Here is a 27333-nt window from a genome sequence, read left to right as displayed (position 1 = left end):
ACAGCTACCGGTGCCACTCAGAGTTGGAGGGAGACGGTCGGCCACTTGCCCATAAAACAATACTTTCAGGGATCATTTCTATAGTGATTTGCTAGCGAAATGCGTTTTGAAAGTGTTTGGGCTCGCTACCCACGAGGAAGAGTGAGAGTGTTCGTTTTTGAGCGTGAAGAAGACAGCGAGTGTTGTTTTTGACCAACTGCTCGCTGTTATTGATGACCGCTCCAGTGTTCCTTAGGGGGCTGGAGGAAGCGGACACGTTCTGAGTGGGTGTCTTACCAAAACGTAAGAAAGATGAACTACAGTTGCAAAGCACTGCTGCTTTTTCGATGATTGATTAAAACTATCAAACTGACTGAAAACACGGATCGCATTAATTGCGATTGGTTTCATACCAATACGCTTACATAACAGATATTGGTTATAGACAATGTCATATACACAGAAATGAACACGGACAGTGTTTATTAAGGGCTGACTCATTGACATGTTCGAGAGATCTAGGTGTACTGGACAAATCTACTGGATTATTTTCCATGTCGTAATTGTGCCGCCTGTGATAATGCGTTTGCGTTTTACAAGCCATACAACGAAAAAAGAGTACAGTGTCTTACAAGTGATGACCTGTGCTTCAACGCATGTCATTTATTTGTTTTTTTGTCCTTGCCATTTGCAATATGTTGGTAAAACTACTAGACAGTGACGATTGCGCATTGATGAGCAAGCATAAAAGTTCAATTAGGAGAAAAGATATCCATTCACCACTAGCTAGACATTTCGTAGATGCCAAACATTCCATTTCAGATCTGAAATACCGCAGCATACAAAAAATATTTCAAGCTCGAGGACGTGATAATCTCGATCAAAAACTATTACAATGTGAATCCAAATGGATCTTCTATCTCCATATGGTACAACCCGAGGGATTAAATGAAGCGCTAGGATTATCCTGTTTTCTGTGATATAATGCGCAACCATACTTGTCTTTCATAAAATCTGAAAATAAATTATAGCGCTTTGAGATTATGTCTGTTATTAGCAGATTGTTTAGAAATGTACTCAAATATGTTACAACTGTTCTGTCTACGAAATATATCTGTAACATTTATGTAATGCCTTTGTGGTTTTTTGATGAAGTTCATTTGCTAACAGACTGTTCTGATTTTGATTCAAACCGTGAAGCGATCGCTCTGTTTGCAGTATATTTTCTTTCAGTAAGAGGAGTGTCCTTGTGATTCCATACAAAATGCGACAAAACCTGTCGCCCTCCTTAATATAAACAGAAAAAGAACAAGTACACGCACACGCCAGGTGATTTACTGCAGCGTCAGACATGGGAGGTTCAGCAGTGTGCTGCAGCGTTGTGCAAAGTCGTCGGTGTAAGTCAGGATGGCCGAGCGGTCTAAGGCGCTGTGGTCAGTTCGCAGTCTCCATGGAGGCGTGGGCTCGAACCCCACTTCTGACAACAGTTCTTGTTAATTTATTTCTAAAACGTCCACCGAATGCTTGGTAATTTTACATGTTTTTCTTTTTAGTATTCAAATCACAGCTTTTTAAATGAGAGAAAGTCACCGCAAGCCCGCACCTCGCCACTTTCTTCACACTGCTAAACTGCCTCATAAAGATGAGACCTCTAATTATGCCTTTCCAATACTTTGAATGTGTTATTGTTGAGTTTAACATAACATCTTGGTAATCATAATGTCCGCAGGCCTTGTTTTTCTCGGGTTTTATTAACGCGCTCCATGTGTGTGGCCGGTTAGCTCAGTTGGTTAGAGCGGGGTGCTAATAACGCCAAGGTCGCGGGTTCGATCCCCGTACGGGCCATGACTTTTCTTCTTTAAAGAAACCACAGCATTTGGAATGGTGCCAAAATGAACATTCTTTAACAAAATGAACCGGTGCGATATGAAGTAGAACCAGTAATATTTCAAATTCCTCATCTTTAAACATGTATTAGGAATGAACACATACAATTAAAAAGAAAGCTTACGTAGTCGGCAGGATTCGAACCTGCGCGGGGAAACCCCAATGGATTTCTAGTCCATCGCCTTAACCACTCGGCCACGACTACATGTTCTTACATTGGACTGTGAAATGATCCATATTATTGTCAAAAGAAGTAAAAGACACCCGCGGTAATGCTGCAGATGGCAGTATAGGCTAACATGAACCGAAGTCAAATGCCTTTGTTGAAACTCCATCGATTTATACAAGGCAAGCACACGTGGGAAATGTAAATACAATATCCTTTCTGTCAACGTTCATAATAATGAATACATCTTTATTTCAAAATACGTAACAATTTAAGTGATCTTTTCAAACCACCCATACACAAAAAACAAAGTAGATCTTGATTTCAACTGAAAAACTGACTTGCTTCATGGCTGCTGCCACAGCACTCAAGCACGTTGTGGCTAGCGTGAGCGGACTTAGCAGATAACAAGATCTACAAAATATCACATGCCAATAAAACATAACACAATTATGTTCGATTTTATAACAAAACCCCACCCCAGATGGGACTCGAACCCACTATCCCTGGCTTAGGAGGCCAGTGGCCTTAGCCATTAGGCCACTAGGGCTGACATGGGAAGCGCACATTTGGTAGTTCTAAAGAAAGTGGGAACAATAGTATCGTGGTTTCATAAATATCCAAGCCATCTTTGGTGTTCAAACAAAGCAGTTACATTGGGAAAGGGCCGTACTTATCAGTAAGTGTTTGAAATGCATGTGGGAAGATTTAAGATTGTGAAGAAGTTTTAATATGCTTCGTATTTGCGCATTGGTAACCTTACATAATTACGTTTTGATTAATGCCACTTCCTTACCTGACAGTAGTCAGGGTGACGATACAAGACCAAAGCCAATAAACCTGTTATTTTCCTGTCCTTTCATTACCATATTCTAGTGTGCTTGTTCAGAATATGCGTGAATCCTGAAAACGTCTTGCTAATATGTGAACAAAGCCAGCATTCACTTTATTGATCACCATGTGGAATAGCCGCTATTGGAACACACATGATTGTGTTAAAGATGTTAATAGACTTTCAATGTACACGTTTTAGAGCTGAACGTTTGTTGAGACAGTTCAAGCGCTGTAGCAGTGTTTACCTATTTCATGGATGTTTGCTTTTTCGTCTTACTCTGGAAAAAATAATAATAGCAATAGAAAAATGTAGGCAAAACAATTTTTGAGAACCGCATTTGGGTGAAAAATGAACAGTTTCAAAACACATTTGTAAACGCATTGGATTCTATTATGGTGTTTCCGAGCTGTTGAATGTTTCTTATTATATACAGGTTTACTGGCTTGACAGAAAGGCGATTGACAAAAAGAATGCCTCGTCCCTGCGTGGGCTTGAAACAGCAACGTTTTGGTTAAGCCGAACGCGCTCACCGATTACGTTGTTTTATTAGATAACACCCTCGGAGCCCAACAGAACACTGTATGCGTATAATTAAAATATTTACGGTTCAAATGGGAATCGTATTCATCAGATTTTAAGCACACGTTTGATAGACGTCACAGTGCAAAGGAGGAAGGCAGGCAATGCAAATGAGGCAACTGGCTCGTACTTTTTAAATCATACCAAAAAATTGAACCCAATTAAGCTTTTAACCGCCTGCAGTCTGGAATGAGTTTGAAATGTTATTGTAACAACTCACTGGGCTACAGCAATTGCATTATATGAAAGTGCTCCTGTTTATTTGTCACCGGCACAGCTACCGGTGCCACTCAGAGTTGGAGGGAGACGGTCGGCCACTTGCCCATAAAACAATACTTTCAGGGATCATTTCTATAGTGATTTGCTAGCGAAATGCGTTTTGAAAGTGTTTGGGCTCGCTACCCACGAGGAAGAGTGAGAGTGTTCGTTTTTGAGCGTGAAGAAGACAGCGAGTGTTGTTTTTGACCAACTGCTCGCTGTTATTGATGACCGCTCCAGTGTTCCTTAGGGGGCTGGAGGAAGCGGACACGTTCTGAGTGGGTGTCTTACCAAAACGTAAGAAAGATGAACTACAGTTGCAAAGCACTGCTGCTTTTTCGATGATTGATTAAAACTATCAAACTGACTGAAAACACGGATCGCATTAATTGCGATTGGTTTCATACCAATACGCTTACATAACAGATATTGGTTATAGACAATGTCATATACACAGAAATGAACACGGACAGTGTTTATTAAGGGCTGACTCATTGACATGTTCGAGAGATCTAGGTGTACTGGACAAATCTACTGGATTATTTTCCATGTCGTAATTGTGCCGCCTGTGATAATGCGTTTGCGTTTTACAAGCCATACAACGAAAAAAGAGTACAGTGTCTTACAAGTGATGACCTGTGCTTCAACGCATGTCATTTATTTGTTTTTTTGTCCTTGCCATTTGCAATATGTTGGTAAAACTACTAGACAGTGACGATTGCGCATTGATGAGCAAGCATAAAAGTTCAATTAGGAGAAAAGATATCCATTCACCACTAGCTAGACATTTCGTAGATGCCAAACATTCCATTTCAGATCTGAAATACCGCAGCATACAAAAAATATTTCAAGCTCGAGGACGTGATAATCTCGATCAAAAACTATTACAATGTGAATCCAAATGGATCTTCTATCTCCATATGGTACAACCCGAGGGATTAAATGAAGCGCTAGGATTATCCTGTTTTCTGTGATATAATGCGCAACCATACTTGTCTTTCATAAGATCTGAAAATAAATTATAGCGCTTTGAGATTATGTCTGTTATTAGCAGATTGTTTAGAAATGTACTCAAATATGTTACAACTGTTCTGTCTACGAAATATATCTGTAACATTTATGTAATGCCTTTGTGGTTTTTTGATGAAGTTCATTTGCTAACAGACTGTTCTGATTTTGATTCAAACCGTGAAGCGATCGCTCTGTTTGCAGTATATTTTCTTTCAGTAAGAGGAGTGTCCTTGTGATTCCATACAAAATGCGACAAAACCTGTCGCCCTCCTTAATATAAACAGAAAAAGAACAAGTACACGCACACGCCAGGTGATTTACTGCAGCGTCAGACATGGGAGGTTCAGCAGTGTGCTGCAGCGTTGTGCAAAGTCGTCGGTGTAAGTCAGGATGGCCGAGCGGTCTAAGGCGCTGTGGTCAGTTCGCAGTCTCCATGGAGGCGTGGGCTCGAACCCCACTTCTGACAACAGTTCTTGTTAATTTATTTCTAAAACGTCCACCGAATGCTTGGTAATTTTACATGTTTTTCTTTTTAGTATTCAAATCACAGCTTTTTAAATGAGAGAAAGTCACCGCAAGCCCGCACCTCGCCACTTTCTTCACACTGCTAAACTGCCTCATAAAGATGAGACCTCTAATTATGCCTTTCCAATACTTTGAATGTGTTATTGTTGAGTTTAACATAACATCTTGGTAATCATAATGTCCGCAGGCCTTGTTTTTCTCGGGTTTTATTAACGCGCTCCATGTGTGTGGCCGGTTAGCTCAGTTGGTTAGAGCGTGGTGCTAATAACGCCAAGGTCGCGGGTTCGATCCCCGTACGGGCCATGACTTTTCTTCTTTAAAGAAACCACAGCATTTGGAATGGTGCCAAAATGAACATTCTTTAACAAAATGAACCGGTGCGATATGAAGTAGAACCAGTAATATTTCAAATTCCTCATCTTTAAACATGTATTAGGAATGAACACATACAATTAAAAAGAAAGCTTACGTAGTCGGCAGGATTCGAACCTGCGCGGGGAAACCCCAATGGATTTCTAGTCCATCGCCTTAACCACTCGGCCACGACTACATGTTCTTACATTGGACTGTGAAATGATCCATATTATTGTCAAAAGAAGTAAAAGACACCCGCGGTAATGCTGCAGATGGCAGTATAGGCTAACATGAACCGAAGTCAAATGCCTTTGTTGAAACTCCATCGATTTATACAAGGCAAGCACACGTGGGAAATGTAAATACAATATCCTTTCTGTCAACGTTCATAATAATGAATACATCTTTATTTCAAAATACGTAACAATTTAAGTGATCTTTTCAAACCACCCATACACAAAAAACAAAGTAGATCTTGATTTCAACTGAAAAACTGACTTGCTTCATGGCTGCTGCCACAGCACTCAAGCACGTTGTGGCTAGCGTGAGCGGACTTAGCAGATAACAAGATCTACAAAATATCACATGCCAATAAAACATAACACAATTATGTTCGATTTTATAACAAAACCCCACCCCAGATGGGACTCGAACCCACTATCCCTGGCTTAGGAGGCCAGTGGCCTTAGCCATTAGGCCACTAGGGCTGACATGGGAAGCGCACATTTGGTAGTTCTAAAGAAAGTGGGAACAATAGTATCGTGGTTTCATAAATATCCAAGCCATCTTTGGTGTTCAAACAAAGCAGTTACATTGGGAAAGGGCCGTACTTATCAGTAAGTGTTTGAAATGCATGTGGGAAGATTTAAGATTGTGAAGAAGTTTTAATATGCTTCGTATTTGCGCATTGGTAACCTTACATAATTACGTTTTGATTAATGCCACTTCCTTACCTGACAGTAGTCAGGGTGACGATACAAGACCAAAGCCAATAAACCTGTTATTTTCCTGTCCTTTCATTACCATATTCTAGTGTGCTTGTTCAGAATATGCGTGAATCCTGAAAACGTCTTGCTAATATGTGAACAAAGCCAGCATTCACTTTATTGATCACCATGTGGAATAGCCGCTATTGGAACACACATGATTGTGTTAAAGATGTTAATAGACTTTCAATGTACACGTTTTAGAGCTGAACGTTTGTTGAGACAGTTCAAGCGCTGTAGCAGTGTTTACCTATTTCATGGATGTTTGCTTTTTCGTCTTACTCTGGAAAAAATAATAATAGCAATAGAAAAATGTAGGCAAAACAATTTTTGAGAACCGCATTTGGGTGAAAAATGAACAGTTTCAAAACACATTTGTAAACGCATTGGATTCTATTATGGTGTTTCCGAGCTGTTGAATGTTTCTTATTATATACAGGTTTACTGGCTTGACAGAAAGGCGATTGACAAAAAGAATGCCTCGTCCCTGCGTGGGCTTGAAACAGCAACGTTTTGGTTAAGCCGAACGCGCTCACCGATTACGTTGTTTTATTAGATAACACCCTCGGAGCCCAACAGAACACTGTATGCGTATAATTAAAATATTTACGGTTCAAATGGGAATCGTATTCATCAGATTTTAAGCACACGTTTGATAGACGTCACAGTGCAAAGGAGGAAGGCAGGCAATGCAAATGAGGCAACTGGCTCGTACTTTTTAAATCATACCAAAAAATTGAACCCAATTAAGCTTTTAACCGCCTGCAGTCTGGAATGAGTTTGAAATGTTATTGTAACAACTCACTGGGCTACAGCAATTGCATTATATGAAAGTGCTCCTGTTTATTTGTCACCGGCACAGCTACCGGTGCCACTCAGAGTTGGAGGGAGACGGTCGGCCACTTGCCCATAAAACAATACTTTCAGGGATCATTTCTATAGTGATTTGCTAGCGAAATGCGTTTTGAAAGTGTTTGGGCTCGCTACCCACGAGGAAGAGTGAGAGTGTTCGTTTTTGAGCGTGAAGAAGACAGCGAGTGTTGTTTTTGACCAACTGCTCGCTGTTATTGATGACCGCTCCAGTGTTCCTTAGGGGGCTGGAGGAAGCGGACACGTTCTGAGTGGGTGTCTTACCAAAACGTAAGAAAGATGAACTACAGTTGCAAAGCACTGCTGCTTTTTCGATGATTGATTAAAACTATCAAACTGACTGAAAACACGGATCGCATTAATTGCGATTGGTTTCATACCAATACGCTTACATAACAGATATTGGTTATAGACAATGTCATATACACAGAAATGAACACGGACAGTGTTTATTAAGGGCTGACTCATTGACATGTTCGAGAGATCTAGGTGTACTGGACAAATCTACTGGATTATTTTCCATGTCGTAATTGTGCCGCCTGTGATAATGCGTTTGCGTTTTACAAGCCATACAACGAAAAAAGAGTACAGTGTCTTACAAGTGATGACCTGTGCTTCAACGCATGTCATTTATTTGTTTTTTTGTCCTTGCCATTTGCAATATGTTGGTAAAACTACTAGACAGTGACGATTGCGCATTGATGAGCAAGCATAAAAGTTCAATTAGGAGAAAAGATATCCATTCACCACTAGCTAGACATTTCGTAGATGCCAAACATTCCATTTCAGATCTGAAATACCGCAGCATACAAAAAATATTTCAAGCTCGAGGACGTGATAATCTCGATCAAAAACTATTACAATGTGAATCCAAATGGATCTTCTATCTCCATATGGTACAACCCGAGGGATTAAATGAAGCGCTAGGATTATCCTGTTTTCTGTGATATAATGCGCAACCATACTTGTCTTTCATAAGATCTGAAAATAAATTATAGCGCTTTGAGATTATGTCTGTTATTAGCAGATTGTTTAGAAATGTACTCAAATATGTTACAACTGTTCTGTCTACGAAATATATCTGTAACATTTATGTAATGCCTTTGTGGTTTTTTGATGAAGTTCATTTGCTAACAGACTGTTCTGATTTTGATTCAAACCGTGAAGCGATCGCTCTGTTTGCAGTATATTTTCTTTCAGTAAGAGGAGTGTCCTTGTGATTCCATACAAAATGCGACAAAACCTGTCGCCCTCCTTAATATAAACAGAAAAAGAACAAGTACACGCACACGCCAGGTGATTTACTGCAGCGTCAGACATGGGAGGTTCAGCAGTGTGCTGCAGCGTTGTGCAAAGTCGTCGGTGTAAGTCAGGATGGCCGAGCGGTCTAAGGCGCTGTGGTCAGTTCGCAGTCTCCATGGAGGCGTGGGCTCGAACCCCACTTCTGACAACAGTTCTTGTTAATTTATTTCTAAAACGTCCACCGAATGCTTGGTAATTTTACATGTTTTTCTTTTTAGTATTCAAATCACAGCTTTTTAAATGAGAGAAAGTCACCGCAAGCCCGCACCTCGCCACTTTCTTCACACTGCTAAACTGCCTCATAAAGATGAGACCTCTAATTATGCCTTTCCAATACTTTGAATGTGTTATTGTTGAGTTTAACATAACATCTTGGTAATCATAATGTCCACAGGCCTTGTTTTTCTCGGGTTTTATTAACGCGCTCCATGTGTGTGGCCGGTTAGCTCAGTTGGTTAGAGCGTGGTGCTAATAACGCCAAGGTCGCGGGTTCGATCCCCGTACGGGCCATGACTTTTCTTCTTTAAAGAAACCACAGCATTTGGAATGGTGCCAAAATGAACATTCTTTAACAAAATGAACCGGTGCGATATGAAGTAGAACCAGTAATATTTCAAATTCCTCATCTTTAAACATGTATTAGGAATGAACACATACAATTAAAAAGAAAGCTTACGTAGTCGGCAGGATTCGAACCTGCGCGGGGAAACCCCAATGGATTTCTAGTCCATCGCCTTAACCACTCGGCCACGACTACATGTTCTTACATTGGACTGTGAAATGATCCATATTATTGTCAAAAGAAGTAAAAGACACCCGCGGTAATGCTGCAGATGGCAGTATAGGCTAACATGAACCGAAGTCAAATGCCTTTGTTGAAACTCCATCGATTTATACAAGGCAAGCACACGTGGGAAATGTAAATACAATATCCTTTCTGTCAACGTTCATAATAATGAATACATCTTTATTTCAAAATACGTAACAATTTAAGTGATCTTTTCAAACCACCCATACACAAAAAACAAAGTAGATCTTGATTTCAACTGAAAAACTGACTTGCTTCATGGCTGCTGCCACAGCACTCAAGCACGTTGTGGCTAGCGTGAGCGGACTTAGCAGATAACAAGATCTACAAAATATCACATGCCAATAAAACATAACACAATTATGTTCGATTTTATAACAAAACCCCACCCCAGATGGGACTCGAACCCACTATCCCTGGCTTAGGAGGCCAGTGGCCTTAGCCATTAGGCCACTAGGGCTGACATGGGAAGCGCACATTTGGTAGTTCTAAAGAAAGTGGGAACAATAGTATCGTGGTTTCATAAATATCCAAGCCATCTTTGGTGTTCAAACAAAGCAGTTACATTGGGAAAGGGCCGTACTTATCAGTAAGTGTTTGAAATGCATGTGGGAAGATTTAAGATTGTGAAGAAGTTTTAATATGCTTCGTATTTGCGCATTGGTAACCTTACATAATTACGTTTTGATTAATGCCACTTCCTTACCTGACAGTAGTCAGGGTGACGATACAAGACCAAAGCCAATAAACCTGTTATTTTCCTGTCCTTTCATTACCATATTCTAGTGTGCTTGTTCAGAATATGCGTGAATCCTGAAAACGTCTTGCTAATATGTGAACAAAGCCAGCATTCACTTTATTGATCACCATGTGGAATAGCCGCTATTGGAACACACATGATTGTGTTAAAGATGTTAATAGACTTTCAATGTACACGTTTTAGAGCTGAACGTTTGTTGAGACAGTTCAAACGCTGTAGCAGTGTTTACCTATTTCATGGATGTTTGCTTTTTCGTCTTACTCTGGAAAAAATAATAATAGCAATAGAAAAATGTAGGCAAAACAATTTTTGAGAACCGCATTTGGGTGAAAAATGAACAGTTTCAAAACACATTTGTAAACGCATTGGATTCTATTATGGTGTTTCCGAGCTGTTGAATGTTTCTTATTATATACAGGTTTACTGGCTTGACAGAAAGGCGATTGACAAAAAGAATGCCTCGTCCCTGCGTGGGCTTGAAACAGCAACGTTTTGGTTAAGCCGAACGCGCTCACCGATTACGTTGTTTTATTAGATAACACCCTCGGAGCCCAACAGAACACTGTATGCGTATAATTAAAATATTTACGGTTCAAATGGGAATCGTATTCATCAGATTTTAAGCACACATTTGATAGACGTCACAGTGCAAAGGAGGAAGGCAGGCAATGCAAATGAGGCAACTGGCTCGTACTTTTTAAATCATACCAAAAAATTGAACCCAATTAAGCTTTTAACCGCCTGCAGTCTGGAATGAGTTTGAAATGTTATTGTAACAACTCACTGGGCTACAGCAATTGCATTATATGAAAGTGCTCCTGTTTATTTGTCACCGGCACAGCTACCGGTGCCACTCAGAGTTGGAGGGAGACGGTCGGCCACTTGCCCATAAAACAATACTTTCAGGGATCATTTCTATAGTGATTTGCTAGCGAAATGCGTTTTGAAAGTGTTTGGGCTCGCTACCCACGAGGAAGAGTGAGAGTGTTCGTTTTTGAGCGTGAAGAAGACAGCGAGTGTTGTTTTTGACCAACTGCTCGCTGTTATTGATGACCGCTCCAGTGTTCCTTAGGGGGCTGGAGGAAGCGGACACGTTCTGAGTGGGTGTCTTACCAAAACGTAAGAAAGATGAACTACAGTTGCAAAGCACTGCTGCTTTTTCGATGATTGATTAAAACTATCAAACTGACTGAAAACACGGATCGCATTAATTGCGATTGGTTTCATACCAATACGCTTACATAACAGATATTGGTTATAGACAATGTCATATACACAGAAATGAACACGGACAGTGTTTATTAAGGGCTGACTCATTGACATGTTCGAGAGATCTAGGTGTACTGGACAAATCTACTGGATTATTTTCCATGTCGTAATTGTGCCGCCTGTGATAATGCGTTTGCGTTTTACAAGCCATACAACGAAAAAAGAGTACAGTGTCTTACAAGTGATGACCTGTGCTTCAACGCATGTCATTTATTTGTTTTTTTGTCCTTGCCATTTGCAATATGTTGGTAAAACTACTAGACAGTGACGATTGCGCATTGATGAGCAAGCATAAAAGTTCAATTAGGAGAAAAGATATCCATTCACCACTAGCTAGACATTTCGTAGATGCCAAACATTCCATTTCAGATCTGAAATACCGCAGCATACAAAAAATATTTCAAGCTCGAGGACGTGATAATCTCGATCAAAAACTATTACAATGTGAATCCAAATGGATCTTCTATCTCCATATGGTACAACCCGAGGGATTAAATGAAGCGCTAGGATTATCCTGTTTTCTGTGATATAATGCGCAACCATACTTGTCTTTCATAAGATCTGAAAATAAATTATAGCGCTTTGAGATTATGTCTGTTATTAGCAGATTGTTTAGAAATGTACTCAAATATGTTACAACTGTTCTGTCTACGAAATATATCTGTAACATTTATGTAATGCCTTTGTGGTTTTTTGATGAAGTTCATTTGCTAACAGACTGTTCTGATTTTGATTCAAACCGTGAAGCGATCGCTCTGTTTGCAGTATATTTTCTTTCAGTAAGAGGAGTGTCCTTGTGATTCCATACAAAATGCGACAAAACCTGTCGCCCTCCTTAATATAAACAGAAAAAGAACAAGTACACGCACACGCCAGGTGATTTACTGCAGCGTCAGACATGGGAGGTTCAGCAGTGTGCTGCAGCGTTGTGCAAAGTCGTCGGTGTAAGTCAGGATGGCCGAGCGGTCTAAGGCGCTGTGGTCAGTTCGCAGTCTCCATGGAGGCGTGGGCTCGAACCCCACTTCTGACAACAGTTCTTGTTAATTTATTTCTAAAACGTCCACCGAATGCTTGGTAATTTTACATGTTTTTCTTTTTAGTATTCAAATCACAGCTTTTTAAATGAGAGAAAGTCACCGCAAGCCCGCACCTCGCCACTTTCTTCACACTGCTAAACTGCCTCATAAAGATGAGACCTCTAATTATGCCTTTCCAATACTTTGAATGTGTTATTGTTGAGTTTAACATAACATCTTGGTAATCATAATGTCCGCAGGCCTTGTTTTTCTCGGGTTTTATTAACGCGCTCCATGTGTGTGGCCGGTTAGCTCAGTTGGTTAGAGCGTGGTGCTAATAACGCCAAGGTCGCGGGTTCGATCCCCGTACGGGCCATGACTTTTCTTCTTTAAAGAAACCACAGCATTTGGAATGGTGCCAAAATGAACATTCTTTAACAAAATGAACCGGTGCGATATGAAGTAGAACCAGTAATATTTCAAATTCCTCATCTTTAAACATGTATTAGGAATGAACACATACAATTAAAAAGAAAGCTTACGTAGTCGGCAGGATTCGAACCTGCGCGGGGAAACCCCAATGGATTTCTAGTCCATCGCCTTAACCACTCGGCCACGACTACATGTTCTTACATTGGACTGTGAAATGATCCATATTATTGTCAAAAGAAGTAAAAGACACCCGCGGTAATGCTGCAGATGGCAGTATAGGCTAACATGAACCGAAGTCAAATGCCTTTGTTGAAACTCCATCGATTTATACAAGGCAAGCACACGTGGGAAATGTAAATACAATATCCTTTCTGTCAACGTTCATAATAATGAATACATCTTTATTTCAAAATACGTAACAATTTAAGTGATCTTTTCAAACCACCCATACACAAAAAACAAAGTAGATCTTGATTTCAACTGAAAACTGACTTGCTTCATGGCTGCTGCCACAGCACTCAAGCACGTTGTGGCTAGCGTGAGCGGACTTAGCAGATAACAAGATCTACAAAATATCACATGCCAATAAAACATAACACAATTATGTTCGATTTTATAACAAAACCCCACCCCAGATGGGACTCGAACCCACTATCCCTGGCTTAGGAGGCCAGTGGCCTTAGCCATTAGGCCATTAGGGCTGACATGGGAAGCGCACATTTGGTAGTTCTAAAGAAAGTGGGAACAATAGTATCGTGGTTTCATAAATATCCAAGCCATCTTTGGTGTTCAAACAAAGCAGTTACATTGGGAAAGGGCCGTACTTATCAGTAAGTGTTTGAAATGCATGTGGGAAGATTTAAGATTGTGAAGAAGTTTTAATATGCTTCGTATTTGCGCATTGGTAACCTTACATAATTACGTTTTGATTAATGCCACTTCCTTACCTGACAGTAGTCAGGGTGACGATACAAGACCAAAGCCAATAAACCTGTTATTTTCCTGTCCTTTCATTACCATATTCTAGTGTGCTTGTTCAGAATATGCGTGAATCCTGAAAACGTCTTGCTAATATGTGAACAAAGCCAGCATTCACTTTATTGATCACCATGTGGAATAGCCGCTATTGGAACACACATGATTGTGTTAAAGATGTTAATAGACTTTCAATGTACACGTTTTAGAGCTGAACGTTTGTTGAGACAGTTCAAGCGCTGTAGCAGTGTTTACCTATTTCATGGATGTTTGCTTTTTCGTCTTACTCTGGAAAAAATAATAATAGCAATAGAAAAATGTAGGCAAAACAATTTTTGAGAACCGCATTTGGGTGAAAAATGAACAGTTTCAAAACACATTTGTAAACGCATTGGATTCTATTATGGTGTTTCCGAGCTGTTGAATGTTTCTTATTATATACAGGTTTACTGGCTTGACAGAAAGGCGATTGACAAAAAGAATGCCTCGTCCCTGCGTGGGCTTGAAACAGCAACGTTTTGGTTAAGCCGAACGCGCTCACCGATTACGTTGTTTTATTAGATAACACCCTCGGAGCCCAACAGAACACTGTATGCGTATAATTAAAATATTTACGGTTCAAATGGGAATCGTATTCATCAGATTTTAAGCACACATTTGATAGACGTCACAGTGCAAAGGAGGAAGGCAGGCAATGCAAATGAGGCAACTGGCTCGTACTTTTTAAATCATACCAAAAAATTGAACCCAATTAAGCTTTTAACCGCCTGCAGTCTGGAATGAGTTTGAAATGTTATTGTAACAACTCACTGGGCTACAGCAATTGCATTATATGAAAGTGCTCCTGTTTATTTGTCACCGGCACAGCTACCGGTGCCACTCAGAGTTGGAGGGAGACGGTCGGCCACTTGCCCATAAAACAATACTTTCAGGGATCATTTCTATAGTGATTTGCTAGCGAAATGCGTTTTGAAAGTGTTTGGGCTCGCTACCCACGAGGAAGAGTGAGAGTGTTCGTTTTTGAGCGTGAAGAAGACAGCGAGTGTTGTTTTTGACCAACTGCTCGCTGTTATTGATGACCGCTCCAGTGTTCCTTAGGGGGCTGGAGGAAGCGGACACGTTCTGAGTGGGTGTCTTACCAAAACGTAAGAAAGATGAACTACAGTCGCAAAGCACTGCTGCTTTTTCGATGATTGATTAAAACTATCAAACTGACTGAAAACACGGATCGCATTAATTGCGATTGGTTTCATACCAATACGCTTACATAACAGATATTGGTTATAGACAATGTCATATACACAGAAATGAACACGGACAGTGTTTATTAAGGGCTGACTCATTGACATGTTCGAGAGATCTAGGTGTACTGGACAAATCTACTGGATTATTTTCCATGTCGTAATTGTGCCGCCTGTGATAATGCGTTTGCGTTTTACAAGCCATACAACGAAAAAAGAGTACAGTGTCTTACAAGTGATGACCTGTGCTTCAACGCATGTCATTTATTTGTTTTTTTGTCCTTGCCATTTGCAATATGTTGGTAAAACTACTAGACAGTGACGATTGCGCATTGATGAGCAAGCATAAAAGTTCAATTAGGAGAAAAGATATCCATTCACCACTAGCTAGACATTTCGTAGATGCCAAACATTCCATTTCAGATCTGAAATACCGCAGCATACAAAAAATATTTCAAGCTCGAGGACGTGATAATCTCGATCAAAAACTATTACAATGTGAATCCAAATGGATCTTCTATCTCCATATGGTACAACCCGAGGGATTAAATGAAGCGCTAGGATTATCCTGTTTTCTGTGATATAATGCGCAACCATACTTGTCTTTCATAAGATCTGAAAATAAATTATAGCGCTTTGAGATTATGTCTGTTATTAGCAGATTGTTTAGAAATGTACTCAAATATGTTACAACTGTTCTGTCTACGAAATATATCTGTAACATTTATGTAATGCCTTTGTGGTTTTTTGATGAAGTTCATTTGCTAACAGACTGTTCTGATTTTGATTCAAACCGTGAAGCGATCGCTCTGTTTGCAGTATATTTTCTTTCAGTAAGAGGAGTGTCCTTGTGATTCCATACAAAATGCGACAAAACCTGTCGCCCTCCTTAATATAAACAGAAAAAGAACAAGTACACGCACACGCCAGGTGATTTACTGCAGCGTCAGACATGGGAGGTTCAGCAGTGTGCTGCAGCGTTGTGCAAAGTCGTCGGTGTAAGTCAGGATGGCCGAGCGGTCTAAGGCGCTGTGGTCAGTTCGCAGTCTCCATGGAGGCGTGGGCTCGAACCCCACTTCTGACAACAGTTCTTGTTAATTTATTTCTAAAACGTCCACCGAATGCTTGGTAATTTTACATGTTTTTCTTTTTAGTATTCAAATCACAGCTTTTTAAATGAGAGAAAGTCACCGCAAGCCCGCACCTCGCCACTTTCTTCACACTGCTAAACTGCCTCATAAAGATGAGACCTCTAATTATGCCTTTCCAATACTTTGAATGTGTTATTGTTGAGTTTAACATAACATCTTGGTAATCATAATGTCCGCAGGCCTTGTTTTTCTCGGGTTTTATTAACGCGCTCCATGTGTGTGGCCGGTTAGCTCAGTTGGTTAGAGCGGGGTGCTAATAACGCCAAGGTCGCGGGTTCGATCCCCGTACGGGCCATGACTTTTCTTCTTTAAAGAAACCACAGCATTTGGAATGGTGCCAAAATGAACATTCTTTAACAAAATGAACCGGTGCGATATGAAGTAGAACCAGTAATATTTCAAATTCCTCATCTTTAAACATGTATTAGGAATGAACACATACAATTAAAAAGAAAGCTTACGTAGTCGGCAGGATTCGAACCTGCGCGGGGAAACCCCAATGGATTTCTAGTCCATCGCCTTAACCACTCGGCCACGACTACATGTTCTTACATTGGACTGTGAAATGATCCATATTATTGTCAAAAGAAGTAAAAGACACCCGCGGTAATGCTGCAGATGGCAGTATAGGCTAACATGAACCGAAGTCAAATGCCTTTGTTGAAACTCCATCGATTTATACAAGGCAAGCACACGTGGGAAATGTAAATACAATATCCTTTCTGTCAACGTTCATAATAATGAATACATCTTTATTTCAAAATACGTAACAATTTAAGTGATCTTTTCAAACCACCCATACACAAAAAACAAAGTAGATCTTGATTTCAACTGAAAAACTGACTTGCTTCATGGCTGCTGCCACAGCACTCAAGCACGTTGTGGCTAGCGTGAGCGGACTTAGCAGATAACAAGATCTACAAAATATCACATGCCAATAAAACATAACACAATTATGTTCGATTTTATAACAAAACCCCACCCCAGATGGGACTCGAACCCACTATCCCTGGCTTAGGAGGCCAGTGGCCTTAGCCATTAGGCCACTAGGGCTGACATGGGAAGCGCACATTTGGTAGTTCTAAAGAAAGTGGGAACAATAGTATCGTGGTTTCATAAATATCCAAGCCATCTTTGGTGTTCAAACAAAGCAGTTACATTGGGAAAGGGCCGTACTTATCAGTAAGTGTTTGAAATGCATGTGGGAAGATTTAAGATTGTGAAGAAGTTTTAATATGCTTCGTATTTGCGCATTGGTAACCTTACATAATTACGTTTTGATTAATGCCACTTCCTTACCTGACAGTAGTCAGGGTGACGATACAAGACCAAAGCCAATAAACCTGTTATTTTCCTGTCCTTTCATTACCATATTCTAGTGTGCTTGTTCAGAATATGCGTGAATCCTGAAAACGTCTTGCTAATATGTGAACAAAGCCAGCATTCACTTTATTGATCACCATGTGGAATAGCCGCTATTGGAACACACATGATTGTGTTAAAGATGTTAATAGACTTTCAATGTACACGTTTTAGAGCTGAACGTTTGTTGAGACAGTTCAAGCGCTGTAGCAGTGTTTACCTATTTCATGGATGTTTGCTTTTTCGTCTTACTCTGGAAAAAATAATAATAGCAATAGAAAAATGTAGGCAAAACAATTTTTGAGAACCGCATTTGGGTGAAAAATGAACAGTTTCAAAACACATTTGTAAACGCATTGGATTCTATTATGGTGTTTCCGAGCTGTTGAATGTTTCTTATTATATACAGGTTTACTGGCTTGACAGAAAGGCGATTGACAAAAAGAATGCCTCGTCCCTGCGTGGGCTTGAAACAGCAACGTTTTGGTTAAGCCGAACGCGCTCACCGATTACGTTGTTTTATTAGATAACACCCTCGGAGCCCAACAGAACACTGTATGCGTATAATTAAAATATTTACGGTTCAAATGGGAATCGTATTCATCAGATTTTAAGCACACGTTTGATAGACGTCACAGTGCAAAGGAGGAAGGCAGGCAATGCAAATGAGGCAACTGGCTCGTACTTTTTAAATCATACCAAAAAATTGAACCCAATTAAGCTTTTAACCGCCTGCAGTCTGGAATGAGTTTGAAATGTTATTGTAACAACTCACTGGGCTACAGCAATTGCATTATATGAAAGTGCTCCTGTTTATTTGTCACCGGCACAGCTACCGGTGCCACTCAGAGTTGGAGGGAGACGGTCGGCCACTTGCCCATAAAACAATACTTTCAGGGATCATTTCTATAGTGATTTGCTAGCGAAATGCGTTTTGAAAGTGTTTGGGCTCGCTACCCACGAGGAAGAGTGAGAGTGTTCGTTTTTGAGCGTGAAGAAGACAGCGAGTGTTGTTTTTGACCAACTGCTCGCTGTTATTGATGACCGCTCCAGTGTTCCTTAGGGGGCTGGAGGAAGCGGACACGTTCTGAGTGGGTGTCTTACCAAAACGTAAGAAAGATGAACTACAGTTGCAAAGCACTGCTGCTTTTTCGATGATTGATTAAAACTATCAAACTGACTGAAAACACGGATCGCATTAATTGCGATTGGTTTCATACCAATACGCTTACATAACAGATATTGGTTATAGACAATGTCATATACACAGAAATGAACACGGACAGTGTTTATTAAGGGCTGACTCATTGACATGTTCGAGAGATCTAGGTGTACTGGACAAATCTACTGGATTATTTTCCATGTCGTAATTGTGCCGCCTGTGATAATGCGTTTGCGTTTTACAAGCCATACAACGAAAAAAGAGTACAGTGTCTTACAAGTGATGACCTGTGCTTCAACGCATGTCATTTATTTGTTTTTTTGTCCTTGCCATTTGCAATATGTTGGTAAAACTACTAGACAGTGACGATTGCGCATTGATGAGCAAGCATAAAAGTTCAATTAGGAGAAAAGATATCCATTCACCACTAGCTAGACATTTCGTAGATGCCAAACATTCCATTTCAGATCTGAAATACCGCAGCATACAAAAAATATTTCAAGCTCGAGGACGTGATAATCTCGATCAAAAACTATTACAATGTGAATCCAAATGGATCTTCTATCTCCATATGGTACAACCCGAGGGATTAAATGAAGCGCTAGGATTATCCTGTTTTCTGTGATATAATGCGCAACCATACTTGTCTTTCATAAGATCTGAAAATAAATTATAGCGCTTTGAGATTATGTCTGTTATTAGCAGATTGTTTAGAAATGTACTCAAATATGTTACAACTGTTCTGTCTACGAAATATATCTGTAACATTTATGTAATGCCTTTGTGGTTTTTTGATGAAGTTCATTTGCTAACAGACTGTTCTGATTTTGATTCAAACCGTGAAGCGATCGCTCTGTTTGCAGTATATTTTCTTTCAGTAAGAGGAGTGTCCTTGTGATTCCATACAAAATGCGACAAAACCTGTCGCCCTCCTTAATATAAACAGAAAAAGAACAAGTACACGCACACGCCAGGTGATTTACTGCAGCGTCAGACATGGGAGGTTCAGCAGTGTGCTGCAGCGTTGTGCAAAGTCGTCGGTGTAAGTCAGGATGGCCGAGCGGTCTAAGGCGCTGTGGTCAGTTCGCAGTCTCCATGGAGGCGTGGGCTCGAACCCCACTTCTGACAACAGTTCTTGTTAATTTATTTCTAAAACGTCCACCGAATGCTTGGTAATTTTACATGTTTTTCTTTTTAGTATTCAAATCACAGCTTTTTAAATGAGAGAAAGTCACCGCAAGCCCGCACCTCGCCACTTTCTTCACACTGCTAAACTGCCTCATAAAGATGAGACCTCTAATTATGCCTTTCCAATACTTTGAATGTGTTATTGTTGAGTTTAACATAACATCTTGGTAATCATAATGTCCGCAGGCCTTGTTTTTCTCGGGTTTTATTAACGCGCTCCATGTGTGTGGCCGGTTAGCTCAGTTGGTTAGAGCGTGGTGCTAATAACGCCAAGGTCGCGGGTTCGATCCCCGTACGGGCCATGACTTTTCTTCTTTAAAGAAACCACAGCATTTGGAATGGTGCCAAAATGAACATTCTTTAACTAAATGAACCGGTGCGATATGAAGTAGAACCAGTAATATTTCAGATTCCTCATCTTTAAACATGTATTAGGAATGAACACATACAATTAAAAAGAAAGCTTACGTAGTCGGCAGGATTCGAACCTGCGCGGGGAAACCCCAATGGATTTCTAGTCCATCGCCTTAACCACTCGGCCACGACTACATGTTCTTACATTGGACTGTGAAATGATCCATATTATTGTCAAAAGAAGTAAAAGACACCCGCGGTAATGCTGCAGATGGCAGTATAGGCTAACATGAACCGAAGTCAAATGCCTTTGTTGAAACTCCATCGATTTATACAAGGCAAGCACACGTGGGAAATGTAAATACAATATCCTTTCTGTCAACGTTCATAATAATGAATACATCTTTATTTCAAAATACGTAACAATTTAAGTGATCTTTTCAAACCACCCATACACAAAAAACAAAGTAGATCTTGATTTCAACTGAAAAACTGACTTGCTTCATGGCTGCTGCCACAGCACTCAAGCACGTTGTGGCTAGCGTGAGCGGACTTAGCAGATAACAAGATCTACAAAATATCACATGCCAATAAAACATAACACAATTATGTTCGATTTTATAACAAAACCCCACCCCAGATGGGACTCGAACCCACTATCCCTGGCTTAGGAGGCCAGTGGCCTTAGCCATTAGGCCACTAGGGCTGACATGGGAAGCGCACATTTGGTAGTTCTAAAGAAAGTGGGAACAATAGTATCGTGGTTTCATAAATATCCAAGCCATCTTTGGTGTTCAAACAAAGCAGTTACATTGGGAAAGGGCCGTACTTATCAGTAAGTGTTTGAAATGCATGTGGGAAGATTTAAGATTGTGAAGAAGTTTTAATATGCTTCGTATTTGCGCATTGGTAACCTTACATAATTACGTTTTGATTAATGCCACTTCCTTACCTGACAGTAGTCAGGGTGACGATACAAGACCAAAGCCAATAAACCTGTTATTTTCCTGTCCTTTCATTACCATATTCTAGTGTGCTTGTTCAGAATATGCGTGAATCCTGAAAACGTCTTGCTAATATGTGAACAAAGCCAGCATTCACTTTATTGATCACCATGTGGAATAGCCGCTATTGGAACACACATGATTGTGTTAAAGATGTTAATAGACTTTCAATGTACACGTTTTAGAGCTGAACGTTTGTTGAGACAGTTCAAGCGCTGTAGCAGTGTTTACCTATTTCATGGATGTTTGCTTTTTCGTCTTACTCTGGAAAAAATAATAATAGCAATAGAAAAATGTAGGCAAAACAATTTTTGAGAACCGCATTTGGGTGAAAAATGAACAGTTTCAAAACACATTTGTAAACGCATTGGATTCTATTATGGTGTTTCCGAGCTGTTGAATGTTTCTTATTATATACAGGTTTACTGGCTTGACAGAAAGGCGATTGACAAAAAGAATGCCTCGTCCCTGCGTGGGCTTGAAACAGCAACGTTTTGGTTAAGCCGAACGCGCTCACCGATTACGTTGTTTTATTAGATAACACCCTCGGAGCCCAACAGAACACTGTATGCGTATAATTAAAATATTTACGGTTCAAATGGGAATCGTATTCATCAGATTTTAAGCACACGTTTGATAGACGTCACAGTGCAAAGGAGGAAGGCAGGCAATGCAAATGAGGCAACTGGCTCGTACTTTTTAAATCATACCAAAAAATTGAACCCAATTAAGCTTTTAACCGCCTGCAGTCTGGAATGAGTTTGAAATGTTATTGTAACAACTCACTGGGCTACAGCAATTGCATTATATGAAAGTGCTCCTGTTTATTTGTCACCGGCACAGCTACCGGTGCCACTCAGAGTTGGAGGGAGACGGTCGGCCACTTGCCCATAAAACAATACTTTCAGGGATCATTTCTATAGTGATTTGCTAGCGAAATGCGTTTTGAAAGTGTTTGGGCTCGCTACCCACGAGGAAGAGTGAGAGTGTTCGTTTTTGAGCGTGAAGAAGACAGCGAGTGTTGTTTTTGACCAACTGCTCGCTGTTATTGATGACCGCTCCAGTGTTCCTTAGGGGGCTGGAGGAAGCGGACACGTTCTGAGTGGGTGTCTTACCAAAACGTAAGAAAGATGAACTACAGTTGCAAAGCACTGCTGCTTTTTCGATGATTGATTAAAACTATCAAACTGACTGAAAACACGGATCGCATTAATTGCGATTGGTTTCATACCAATACGCTTACATAACAGATATTGGTTATAGACAATGTCATATACACAGAAATGAACACGGACAGTGTTTATTAAGGGCTGACTCATTGACATGTTCGAGAGATCTAGGTGTACTGGACAAATCTACTGGATTATTTTCCATGTCGTAATTGTGCCGCCTGTGATAATGCGTTTGCGTTTTACAAGCCATACAACGAAAAAAGAGTACAGTGTCTTACAAGTGATGACCTGTGCTTCAACGCATGTCATTTATTTGTTTTTTTGTCCTTGCCATTTGCAATATGTTGGTAAAACTACTAGACAGTGACGATTGCGCATTGATGAGCAAGCATAAAAGTTCAATTAGGAGAAAAGATATCCATTCACCACTAGCTAGACATTTCGTAGATGCCAAACATTCCATTTCAGATCTGAAATACCGCAGCATACAAAAAATATTTCAAGCTCGAGGACGTGATAATCTCGATCAAAAACTATTACAATGTGAATCCAAATGGATCTTCTATCTCCATATGGTACAACCCGAGGGATTAAATGAAGCGCTAGGATTATCCTGTTTTCTGTGATATAATGCGCAACCATACTTGTCTTTCATAAGATCTGAAAATAAATTATAGCGCTTTGAGATTATGTCTGTTATTAGCAGATTGTTTAGAAATGTACTCAAATATGTTACAACTGTTCTGTCTACGAAATATATCTGTAACATTTATGTAATGCCTTTGTGGTTTTTTGATGAAGTTCATTTGCTAACAGACTGTTCTGATTTTGATTCAAACCGTGAAGCGATCGCTCTGTTTGCAGTATATTTTCTTTCAGTAAGAGGAGTGTCCTTGTGATTCCATACAAAATGCGACAAAACCTGTCGCCCTCCTTAATATAAACAGAAAAAGAACAAGTACACGCACACGCCAGGTGATTTACTGCAGCGTCAGACATGGGAGGTTCAGCAGTGTGCTGCAGCGTTGTGCAAAGTCGTCGGTGTAAGTCAGGATGGCCGAGCGGTCTAAGGCGCTGTGGTCAGTTCGCAGTCTCCATGGAGGCGTGGGCTCGAACCCCACTTCTGACAACAGTTCTTGTTAATTTATTTCTAAAACGTCCACCGAATGCTTGGTAATTTTACATGTTTTTCTTTTTAGTATTCAAATCACAGCTTTTTAAATGAGAGAAAGTCACCGCAAGCCCGCACCTCGCCACTTTCTTCACACTGCTAAACTGCCTCATAAAGATGAGACCTCTAATTATGCCTTTCCAATACTTTGAATGTGTTATTGTTGAGTTTAACATAACATCTTGGTAATCATAATGTCCACAGGCCTTGTTTTTCTCGGGTTTTATTAACGCGCTCCATGTGTGTGGCCGGTTAGCTCAGTTGGTTAGAGCGTGGTGCTAATAACGCCAAGGTCGCGGGTTCGATCCCCGTACGGGCCATGACTTTTCTTCTTTAAAGAAACCACAGCATTTGGAATGGTGCCAAAATGAACATTCTTTAACAAAATGAACCGGTGCGATATGAAGTAGAACCAGTAATATTTCAAATTCCTCATCTTTAAACATGTATTAGGAATGAACACATACAATTAAAAAGAAAGCTTACGTAGTCGGCAGGATTCGAACCTGCGCGGGGAAACCCCAATGGATTTCTAGTCCATCGCCTTAACCACTCGGCCACGACTACATGTTCTTACATTGGACTGTGAAATGATCCATATTATTGTCAAAAGAAGTAAAAGACACCCGCGGTAATGCTGCAGATGGCAGTATAGGCTAACATGAACCGAAGTCAAATGCCTTTGTTGAAACTCCATCGATTTATACAAGGCAAGCACACGTGGGAAATGTAAATACAATATCCTTTCTGTCAACGTTCATAATAATGAATACATCTTTATTTCAAAATACGTAACAATTTAAGTGATCTTTTCAAACCACCCATACACAAAAAACAAAGTAGATCTTGATTTCAACTGAAAAACTGACTTGCTTCATGGCTGCTGCCACAGCACTCAAGCACGTTGTGGCTAGCGTGAGCGGACTTAGCAGATAACAAGATCTACAAAATATCACATGCCAATAAAACATAACACAATTATGTTCGATTTTATAACAAAACCCCACCCCAGATGGGACTCGAACCCACTATCCCTGGCTTAGGAGGCCAGTGGCCTTAGCCATTAGGCCACTAGGGCTGACATGGGAAGCGCACATTTGGTAGTTCTAAAGAAAGTGGGAACAATAGTATCGTGGTTTCATAAATATCCAAGCCATCTTTGGTGTTCAAACAAAGCAGTTACATTGGGAAAGGGCCGTACTTATCAGTAAGTGTTTGAAATGCATGTGGGAAGATTTAAGATTGTGAAGAAGTTTTAATATGCTTCGTATTTGCGCATTGGTAACCTTACATAATTACGTTTTGATTAATGCCACTTCCTTACCTGACAGTAGTCAGGGTGACGATACAAGACCAAAGCCAATAAACCTGTTATTTTCCTGTCCTTTCATTACCATATTCTAGTGTGCTTGTTCAGAATATGCGTGAATCCTGAAAACGTCTTGCTAATATGTGAACAAAGCCAGCATTCACTTTATTGATCACCATGTGGAATAGCCGCTATTGGAACACACATGATTGTGTTAAAGATGTTAATAGACTTTCAATGTACACGTTTTAGAGCTGAACGTTTGTTGAGACAGTTCAAACGCTGTAGCAGTGTTTACCTATTTCATGGATGTTTGCTTTTTCGTCTTACTCTGGAAAAAATAATAATAGCAATAGAAAAATGTAGGCAAAACAATTTTTGAGAACCGCATTTGGGTGAAAAATGAACAGTTTCAAAACACATTTGTAAACGCATTGGATTCTATTATGGTGTTTCCGAGCTGTTGAATGTTTCTTATTATATACAGGTTTACTGGCTTGACAGAAAGGCGATTGACAAAAAGAATGCCTCGTCCCTGCGTGGGCTTGAAACAGCAACGTTTTGGTTAAGCCGAACGCGCTCACCGATTACGTTGTTTTATTAGATAACACCCTCGGAGCCCAACAGAACACTGTATGCGTATAATTAAAATATTTACGGTTCAAATGGGAATCGTATTCATCAGATTTTAAGCACACATTTGATAGACGTCACAGTGCAAAGGAGGAAGGCAGGCAATGCAAATGAGGCAACTGGCTCGTACTTTTTAAATCATACCAAAAAATTGAACCCAATTAAGCTTTTAACCGCCTGCAGTCTGGAATGAGTTTGAAATGTTATTGTAACAACTCACTGGGCTACAGCAATTGCATTATATGAAAGTGCTCCTGTTTATTTGTCACCGGCACAGCTACCGGTGCCACTCAGAGTTGGAGGGAGACGGTCGGCCACTTGCCCATAAAACAATACTTTCAGGGATCATTTCTATAGTGATTTGCTAGCGAAATGCGTTTTGAAAGTGTTTGGGCTCGCTACCCACGAGGAAGAGTGAGAGTGTTCGTTTTTGAGCGTGAAGAAGACAGCGAGTGTTGTTTTTGACCAACTGCTCGCTGTTATTGATGACCGCTCCAGTGTTCCTTAGGGGGCTGGAGGAAGCGGACACGTTCTGAGTGGGTGTCTTACCAAAACGTAAGAAAGATGAACTACAGTTGCAAAGCACTGCTGCTTTTTCGATGATTGATTAAAACTATCAAACTGACTGAAAACACGGATCGCATTAATTGCGATTGGTTTCATACCAATACGCTTACATAACAGATATTGGTTATAGACAATGTCATATACACAGAAATGAACACGGACAGTGTTTATTAAGGGCTGACTCATTGACATGTTCGAGAGATCTAGGTGTACTGGACAAATCTACTGGATTATTTTCCATGTCGTAATTGTGCCGCCTGTGATAATGCGTTTGCGTTTTACAAGCCATACAACGAAAAAAGAGTACAGTGTCTTACAAGTGATGACCTGTGCTTCAACGCATGTCATTTATTTGTTTTTTTGTCCTTGCCATTTGCAATATGTTGGTAAAACTACTAGACAGTGACGATTGCGCATTGATGAGCAAGCATAAAAGTTCAATTAGGAGAAAAGATATCCATTCACCACTAGCTAGACATTTCGTAGATGCCAAACATTCCATTTCAGATCTGAAATACCGCAGCATACAAAAAATATTTCAAGCTCGAGGACGTGATAATCTCGATCAAAAACTATTACAATGTGAATCCAAATGGATCTTCTATCTCCATATGGTACAACCCGAGGGATTAAATGAAGCGCTAGGATTATCCTGTTTTCTGTGATATAATGCGCAACCATACTTGTCTTTCATAAGATCTGAAAATAAATTATAGCGCTTTGAGATTATGTCTGTTATTAGCAGATTGTTTAGAAATGTACTCAAATATGTTACAACTGTTCTGTCTACGAAATATATCTGTAACATTTATGTAATGCCTTTGTGGTTTTTTGATGAAGTTCATTTGCTAACAGACTGTTCTGATTTTGATTCAAACCGTGAAGCGATCGCTCTGTTTGCAGTATATTTTCTTTCAGTAAGAGGAGTGTCCTTGTGATTCCATACAAAATGCGACAAAACCTGTCGCCCTCCTTAATATAAACAGAAAAAGAACAAGTACACGCAC

The 27333-nt window shown here is 40.1% G+C and overlaps 22 non-coding genes across 22 annotated transcripts; 15 read left to right on the top strand and 7 right to left on the bottom strand.

Annotated features, from left to right (window-relative positions):
• Positions 1-53: 53 nt before the first annotated feature.
• On the top strand, positions 54-268 carry LOC131702189 (small nucleolar RNA U3). The gene has a single exon (XR_009309343.1). It is a non-coding gene; the product is annotated as a small nucleolar RNA U3 (small nucleolar RNA).
• A 1482-nt stretch (positions 269-1750) lies between these two features.
• trnai-aau (transfer RNA isoleucine (anticodon AAU)) lies at positions 1751-1824 on the top strand. Its single transcript has one exon. It is a non-coding gene; the product is annotated as a tRNA-Ile (tRNA).
• A 165-nt stretch (positions 1825-1989) lies between these two features.
• Positions 1990-2071, bottom strand: trnas-aga (transfer RNA serine (anticodon AGA)). Its single transcript has one exon. It is a non-coding gene; the product is annotated as a tRNA-Ser (tRNA).
• Positions 2072-3772: 1701 nt separating this feature from the next.
• On the top strand, positions 3773-3987 carry LOC131702188 (small nucleolar RNA U3). Its single transcript, XR_009309342.1, has one exon. It is a non-coding gene; the product is annotated as a small nucleolar RNA U3 (small nucleolar RNA).
• A 1482-nt stretch (positions 3988-5469) lies between these two features.
• trnai-aau (transfer RNA isoleucine (anticodon AAU)) lies at positions 5470-5543 on the top strand. Its single transcript has one exon. It is a non-coding gene; the product is annotated as a tRNA-Ile (tRNA).
• Positions 5544-5708: 165 nt separating this feature from the next.
• trnas-aga (transfer RNA serine (anticodon AGA)) lies at positions 5709-5790 on the bottom strand. Its single transcript has one exon. It is a non-coding gene; the product is annotated as a tRNA-Ser (tRNA).
• A 1701-nt stretch (positions 5791-7491) lies between these two features.
• On the top strand, positions 7492-7706 carry LOC131702186 (small nucleolar RNA U3). Its single transcript, XR_009309340.1, has one exon. It is a non-coding gene; the product is annotated as a small nucleolar RNA U3 (small nucleolar RNA).
• Positions 7707-9188: 1482 nt separating this feature from the next.
• Positions 9189-9262, top strand: trnai-aau (transfer RNA isoleucine (anticodon AAU)). The gene has a single exon. It is a non-coding gene; the product is annotated as a tRNA-Ile (tRNA).
• A 165-nt stretch (positions 9263-9427) lies between these two features.
• trnas-aga (transfer RNA serine (anticodon AGA)) lies at positions 9428-9509 on the bottom strand. The gene has a single exon. It is a non-coding gene; the product is annotated as a tRNA-Ser (tRNA).
• Positions 9510-11210: 1701 nt separating this feature from the next.
• On the top strand, positions 11211-11425 carry LOC131702185 (small nucleolar RNA U3). The gene has a single exon (XR_009309339.1). It is a non-coding gene; the product is annotated as a small nucleolar RNA U3 (small nucleolar RNA).
• Positions 11426-12907: 1482 nt separating this feature from the next.
• On the top strand, positions 12908-12981 carry trnai-aau (transfer RNA isoleucine (anticodon AAU)). The gene has a single exon. It is a non-coding gene; the product is annotated as a tRNA-Ile (tRNA).
• Positions 12982-13146: 165 nt separating this feature from the next.
• trnas-aga (transfer RNA serine (anticodon AGA)) lies at positions 13147-13228 on the bottom strand. The gene has a single exon. It is a non-coding gene; the product is annotated as a tRNA-Ser (tRNA).
• Positions 13229-14928: 1700 nt separating this feature from the next.
• LOC131702184 (small nucleolar RNA U3) lies at positions 14929-15143 on the top strand. Its single transcript, XR_009309338.1, has one exon. It is a non-coding gene; the product is annotated as a small nucleolar RNA U3 (small nucleolar RNA).
• Positions 15144-16625: 1482 nt separating this feature from the next.
• On the top strand, positions 16626-16699 carry trnai-aau (transfer RNA isoleucine (anticodon AAU)). Its single transcript has one exon. It is a non-coding gene; the product is annotated as a tRNA-Ile (tRNA).
• Positions 16700-16864: 165 nt separating this feature from the next.
• Positions 16865-16946, bottom strand: trnas-aga (transfer RNA serine (anticodon AGA)). Its single transcript has one exon. It is a non-coding gene; the product is annotated as a tRNA-Ser (tRNA).
• A 1701-nt stretch (positions 16947-18647) lies between these two features.
• LOC131702183 (small nucleolar RNA U3) lies at positions 18648-18862 on the top strand. Its single transcript, XR_009309337.1, has one exon. It is a non-coding gene; the product is annotated as a small nucleolar RNA U3 (small nucleolar RNA).
• Positions 18863-20344: 1482 nt separating this feature from the next.
• Positions 20345-20418, top strand: trnai-aau (transfer RNA isoleucine (anticodon AAU)). The gene has a single exon. It is a non-coding gene; the product is annotated as a tRNA-Ile (tRNA).
• Positions 20419-20583: 165 nt separating this feature from the next.
• trnas-aga (transfer RNA serine (anticodon AGA)) lies at positions 20584-20665 on the bottom strand. The gene has a single exon. It is a non-coding gene; the product is annotated as a tRNA-Ser (tRNA).
• A 1701-nt stretch (positions 20666-22366) lies between these two features.
• Positions 22367-22581, top strand: LOC131702182 (small nucleolar RNA U3). Its single transcript, XR_009309336.1, has one exon. It is a non-coding gene; the product is annotated as a small nucleolar RNA U3 (small nucleolar RNA).
• Positions 22582-24063: 1482 nt separating this feature from the next.
• trnai-aau (transfer RNA isoleucine (anticodon AAU)) lies at positions 24064-24137 on the top strand. Its single transcript has one exon. It is a non-coding gene; the product is annotated as a tRNA-Ile (tRNA).
• Positions 24138-24302: 165 nt separating this feature from the next.
• Positions 24303-24384, bottom strand: trnas-aga (transfer RNA serine (anticodon AGA)). Its single transcript has one exon. It is a non-coding gene; the product is annotated as a tRNA-Ser (tRNA).
• A 1701-nt stretch (positions 24385-26085) lies between these two features.
• On the top strand, positions 26086-26300 carry LOC131702329 (small nucleolar RNA U3). The gene has a single exon (XR_009309476.1). It is a non-coding gene; the product is annotated as a small nucleolar RNA U3 (small nucleolar RNA).
• Positions 26301-27333: the final 1033 nt, after the last annotated feature.

The sequence above is a fragment of the Acipenser ruthenus genome, chromosome 29 (genome assembly GCF_902713425.1).
Source record: "Acipenser ruthenus chromosome 29, fAciRut3.2 maternal haplotype, whole genome shotgun sequence".
Classification (NCBI taxonomy): domain Eukaryota; kingdom Metazoa; phylum Chordata; class Actinopteri; order Acipenseriformes; family Acipenseridae; genus Acipenser; species Acipenser ruthenus.
Note: the sequence above shows the minus strand (reverse complement) of the source record. Positions and strands in the feature narration are given on the sequence as shown.